Source organism: Myotis nattereri (assembly GCF_964212035.1).
Source record: "Myotis nattereri genome assembly, chromosome: 7".
Lineage (NCBI taxonomy): Eukaryota > Metazoa > Chordata > Mammalia > Chiroptera > Vespertilionidae > Myotis > Myotis nattereri.
In genome coordinates, this window is record NC_138082.1 from 69,832,500 (window position 1) to 69,839,221 (window position 6,722).

The window sequence follows — 6,722 nt, forward strand, 5'->3', positions numbered from 1 at the left end:
CAACATGTTGTGTTACAGAATAGTTGAGAAAAAGAATTTATATGGGCTAGGATTGCATAGTAGATAAATTAGTCTGCTTGCATCTGTACTTTCTCTTGCAAGAAAAGAAAACTTAATCTCACTTTAAAACTATAAAATATTTTTGCTAAATTACTTCTATATATATGTATATGGAAACAAAACAACCCAAACATTAGTCAATCAAAAAAATTCAACTGGAATTTTTCATTCCTCACTCATTTTAATTATTGAAGTTTTACTTAAATAGGTCTGAATTTGTGTGTGTGTGTCTGATGTTTGACATAATATTCTATTAAAGGTCTGCACATGCACTATTACCAAATGCAGTACCCATTAGACACATGTGGCTAATGAACATTTAAGTTGTGGCTAGTTCGTCCAAATTGAGATAAATGTAAAATACACACCAGACTTTAGGATATTTTATATACAAATGAATAAAAAGTAGCTCATTGATGTTTTATATTGATTAAATGATAATATTTTGGATATATTCAGTTAAAGACATTATTAAATTATATTTCACCCTTATAAATTTTTAAGAGTAGCTACTAGAAAATTTAAAATATATGGATATGAACTTTACACATTTATGACAAACACTATATTTCTATTGGTCTGAAACACAATTAACAATGACAAGGATACACGTAACATGCTACAGAATTTTCTTAATTTTTGAGTATAGGACTCTAAAATATTTATATCTATGTGCGAATTAAGTATCATTTTAACCCTGAATTAATTTTGTAAGATTCCTGCCAGGACATGTAGAACACGTGTTGAACTTATTAGTAGTCTCTAAGAGATGCTCTACCAAATTACAGCAACTAATTTTTATACATTTTGTGACTTTTAGTTTGAATTGCCCTCTGATTTGATTATATATATATATATATATATATATATATATATATATACACATATATATATGTATATATATACATATATATATGTATATATATACATATATATATACATAAATATTATACATATATATATATATATGTATAATATTTATGTTGAGAGTTTCTACCTGGGTCTGAAAAAGATAAGCTATATTTTAAATTATACTTATGGATGCCAATTGCCACATAAAATCTGTAGGTGAGCATAGCACATGAGCCAAATCAGTTTGCTAAATAAATCCCAGAAACATGCAGTCTCCCACGCAGCCACAGCAGTGCTGGGACAAGGCTGGACTTCCCCTGCATGGCAGCCCTTCTAAAGTCTCTTTAAGAATACATTTGACACATATTAATTGAGCATAGTGGCTTGGGTTGATTTCTGGATTCCCTGTTCTGTTCCATTGATCTATATGCCTGTTCTTGTGCCAATTCCAGGCTGTTTTGAGCACCGTGGCTTTTTAGTATAATTTGACATCTGGTATTGATTCCTCCAATTTTGTTCTTCTTGGTCAAGATTGCTGTGGTTATTCAAAGTCTTTTTTGGTCCCATATAAAGTTTTGCAGTGTTTGTTCTAGATCTGTGAAATATGCGGTTGCTATTTTAATAGGGATTGCATTGAGTCTGTAGATTGCTGAGGGTGATATTGGAGCAGAGACAGTCTCTTCAATAAATGGTGTTGGGAAAATTGGACAAGCACAGGCAAAAAAAATGAAACTAGACCACCTACTTACACCATACACAAGAATAAACTCAAAATAGATAAGGCTTAAATGTAAAACATGAAACCATAAAAATCCTAGAAGAAACCATAGGCACCAAAACCTCAGACATCTCTCCCAGCAATATGTTTACTGATACATCTCTTAGGACAATGGAAACTAAGAGGAAAATAAACAAATGGGACTATATCAACATAAAAAGCTTCTGCACTGCAAACGAAACCATCAGCAAAACAAAAAGCGTCCACTATATGGGAGACCATATTTGCCAATGATACATCCAATAAGGGGTTAATTTCTGAACTATATAGGGAACTCATACAACTTAATAAAAGGAAAACAAACAATCCAATTAAAAAATGGACAAAGGACCTAAATAGGCACTTCTTCAAAGTGGACATACAGAGGCCAAGAAACATATGAAAAAATGCTCTACATCACTAATCATCTAAGAGATGCAAATCGAAACAACAATGAGATATCACCTCACACCTGTCAGGATGACTATCATCAACAAATCAACAAAGGACAAGTGTTGGGAAGGATGTGGAGAAAAGGGAACCCTAGTACACTGTTGGTGGGAATGCAGACTGGTGCAGCCACTATGGAAGACAGTATGGAGTTTCCTCAAAATATTAAAAGTGGAACTGCCTTATGACCCAGTGATTCCACTTCTAGGATTATACCCTAAGACCGTGGTCGGCAAACTGCAGCTCACGAGCCACATGCGGCTCTTTGGCCCCTTGAGTGTGGCTCTTCCTAAGCCTTAGGAGTACCCAAATTAAGTTAATAACAATGTACCTACCTATATAGTTTAAGTTTAAAAAATTTGGCTCTCAAAAGAAATTTCAATCATTGTACTGTTGATATTTGGCTCTGTTGACTAATGAGTTTGCCGACCACTGCCCTAAGAAATCAGAAACACTCATCAGAAAGAATGTATGCACTTTTATGTTCATAATATCACAATTCACAATAGCTAAGATTTGGAAACAGCCTAAGTGCCCATCAGTAGATGAGTGGATAAAAAAAGCTGTGGTAGATTTATACCATGGATACTATGCAGCTGTAAAAAGGAAAAAAAACCTCTTACCATTTGCAACAGCATGGATGAACCTGGAGAGTATTATGCTAAACAAAATAAGCCAGTCAGAGAAAGCTACATATCACATGAACTCACTCATATGTGGACTCTAATGAACCAAATAAACTGTTGATAGAAAATAGACCCAGAGACAGAGAAGCATGAACAGACTGTTGAGCCTCAGAGGGAAGGAAGACAGGGGAGGGTGGGTGGGAAGAGATCAACCAATGAACTTGTATGCATATATGCATAATCTGTGGACACAGACAATGGGGTGACGAGGGCCTGGAGGGGATGGGGGAGACAGGAATGGGCTGGAAGGGGATAGTGGGGGGGAAAGGAGGATCTATGTAATACTTTCAACAATAAAGATTAAATAAATAAATAAATAAATAAATAAATAAATAAATAAATAAATAAAAAATATAGAGTTCATTTCTAAAATAGAATAAAATAAACACATTTGAATATAATTTTAAACATTTAAAAGATGAAAAATTATACCAGGGTAAACATACAGCCTGGGCATGTGACCTGACCGGGGATTGAATCATGAACTCCTGGTTTTTAGGTCAACACCATACCACTGAGCCACACCAGCCAGGCAACAGTAGTATTATTTTAATGTATGTCCTTATAAGTTTAAAAGTGGTGTATATTATTTGCCAAATCTGTTGAAATTTATGTTCTATTTGTTAGTTAAATCCTTTATTAATGGAATTTTTGCTTAATTAAGAACTATTAAATCATTCCTGCTAACATCACTATACAATTAGGTCATAGATTAGTAAGATTTATTTTTTTTACATGAGTCTGAGGACTTACATTTCCAACATTTTTGTTATAATAGAGAACCTATTTGGCACTTGTTTCTTTTCATTTCATACCATTATTGATGTATAATTTAATGATGGACAATTTCTAATGCATTTGTTGATAAATAGATCAGCTTTGCTGTCTATAGGATTACTGTGTTTTATCTTTTCTTCATTAAATTGTCAAGGCTGCTATCCTCAATCACAAGTACATCCTGTACAACAATGATTGGTAATATAAAAGTGCACTGAAGAGCATTTCAATTTTTGAACTTCCTGGGTTTAGGTTTTAGTTAATTATTCTACAATTGATTTGAATGTAGGGATGTCATTGATCTCCATCTCCCAAATGACTCACTTATTGTCTGATATTAAACATGGCATTCAGGGTGGTATGTTAACTCTCTCAAGCAAAAGGAACTCTACTGAGTGAATTATAATAAAGTTGTTATTATATTTGGGCTTTCTTTATTCAGGTCATTTATGGAAAGCTTCTGAGATGATGCCACGACCCTATATTCTTGGCCAATTATTCTGTCAATGTGTGCCCCAGTCTGACTCATGATATCATAGAGTTGCAAAGCAAATGAGAGCTTCTAGTCAGTCTCATTTTAGGAAGGCCAGAATGATTAACAGTTTTATAACATCATAAAAGTAATGATGTATCTGGGGAGAAAGGGAAAGTGACCTAACCCTTAATGCACAGTTTTAGAAGAATCCAAAATTCTTTTATGTACTAGCTGCATGATATTTGGCAAGCTGTATAACCTATCTAGTTATTTTTTTTCATATAGTCTAAACCAATAATGCCTACCCCATAGGTTTGTGCAAAAAATAAAAGCAGATATACAGTGATTGTTGAATTTCCTTCTTTTATTGTTATTGTTTCAGAGAAACCCACTACCAGAAATTAAAAATGATTTCTTGGTTATTGTCTCTTGGAAATATTACCCTTTATTATTTTCTAGATTAGCAAATTTTATTTAAAATCATTCTTAATGAAAGAATTAAAATATTCTAAAACATTGTATTGTCTTTGGTGGTTAAGCAGAGGGTGGAACTGAAAGATATCATGACAATTTGAGCTCCAGTCTCACGGCATTAGAAGTGAACTGAAGCTAGAGATATCTCAGCTTTTATATTTCCCGGAGTAGGGGGGTCTTTACAGATTGTTCCTTTATTCCATTGCAATTCCATGAACAACAGTGAAAATGAGGACTGATTCACTTGGCATCTGTGTAGCTCCCTTTGCCTCTTCTCTTGTCGTACAAACATAGGCTCCCAGGATCCTATTATTGCAGTTATTTCTTTTTTCCACTGAGAAAAAACTTAGTTCTGTATGTGATATTGGTGAGATATTTCAAAGATGTCAAAATTCAATTGTTTGATTGTTGACTTGTATTGTTGTTAAAGTTTAGGAAGTAGAATATAATGGTTGAAAACCAGGTATTTGAAATTGTACTTTACATCCTATAGCTATCCTAAAGTTAAAATATGGTATGTGTCAAACCATCTTTATTTCCATCGTCTAATTCTAGAGGAGAATTTTCAGAAGTGAATCTAATTTTTTTTTTAAATTCAGACAAAACTGGTTAACTTCACTCTAGACTTGTGGGTTGTTGAGAAAAATACCTGGCTCGAGGCACCACAGCATTGGAAGAACACTGCCTAAGTGTGATAAATGTGCCAGTAGAACTCCTCCAAATAAGAAGCAAAGGGGCAATGCCATATTTTTAAAATTAGGTTATACCTTTTTAAACATTTCATGTTTGACATTAAAAAGTTTATTTATCATAATTATTGACTAGTCAATAAAATGCACCCTTTTGTTTTAGAAAATAATTATGGGCAAACTTTTTTTTGGAACAGAAATTCATTAATGATAAGTTAGTTTTGAAATATGGGTAACAAAAACATTACATGTTAAGATAGAATTATTAAACATCAATTTACAATCCCCAATAAATTATTTGTACAATAGCAATATCGTTGCTTAATGGTATTTTCAATTTTTTATACATTTTATGAGGTGGTTATATATTAATTGATGGCTAGCCAAACATGATATTGTTCTAAATCATCCCTTTGAAATTATCTTCATTTGATAAATAACTGAGGTTCAGAAAGATTAAATAAATTTCCCCATGTTACTCACACCAGAATTTGAACCCAGGAGGTCTTCTAATTCCTAAATCCTTTGATTTTACATTACACCCCAACACAATAAGAGATACAGAAATATTTATGCAACAGGTTGGGTCATGCTCTCTTCCTGCTGTCATTTTGGTTCCTCATTCTGCACAGAATTCACAGAGCAGGTGTCGCCACAGCCCCAGGCTAATCAGGGTCTGGAGCAGAATCTGACAATGATGGAACAGTATCAGAGCTTCAGGAACAAGATTTCACACAGGCAACCACCTGAGCCTCGCTGGCAGCAGCAGCTGAAATCAGTGAAAAAACAGTCAGTAAGGAAAAACAGAGTGGAGTGAAAAGGGGACACAAGAGGCTCTGTCCACACTGGGTCTTCAGTGGGGCACAGGGGTTACTGAAATCACTAATCTAGAAATCTAAAAATGTCCTCTTTATCATCACAAAACCAGATATCCATAAGAGCTCAGCTTCAGATACCTACATAGTTTTTGGCGAAGTCAAGATTGAAAATTTATCCCAGCAAGCACAGTTAACAGCTACTGAGACATTCAAAGTTCAAGGTGAAACTGTCTCAAATGTTAAACAGAACACTCAGACTCCAACTGTACAAGAAGAGAGTGAAGTGAAAGAGGTTGATGAGACAGGAGTGGAAGTTAAGGACATAGAATTGATTATGTCACAGGAGAAATGTGTTGACAGCAAAGGCAGTCCCAGTCCTGAAGAACAACAGTAATGATATTGTAGCACTGTTATAGAATTAACAATGAAACCATCTAAATATGAGGACCTTTTTTGTGTGTTTTAAAATACTAACTGCAGCTTGGTTTGAAATTTGTACTGTTTCTATTATTAATAAAGTAATGATTTATTGTGATATATATATATATATATATATAGACAGTGATAATGTGGAGAGAGAAGTGAATCGACTTAATGCTAACTCACTTGAACTAGGGAGAGAACTTCTGAATCTACAGGAAGAAAACTGAAGCCCAAAGAACTTAACTTGCCCAAGTCTACCAC

At 34.0% G+C, this 6,722-nt stretch overlaps 1 pseudogene across 1 annotated transcript; it reads left to right on the top strand.

The window, feature by feature from the left end:
- Positions 1-5,809: 5,809 nt before the first annotated feature.
- Positions 5,810-6,504, top strand: LOC308522029 (nascent polypeptide-associated complex subunit alpha-like; annotated as a pseudogene). Its single transcript has one exon. The product of its transcript is annotated as a nascent polypeptide-associated complex subunit alpha-like (transcript).
- Positions 6,505-6,722: the final 218 nt, after the last annotated feature.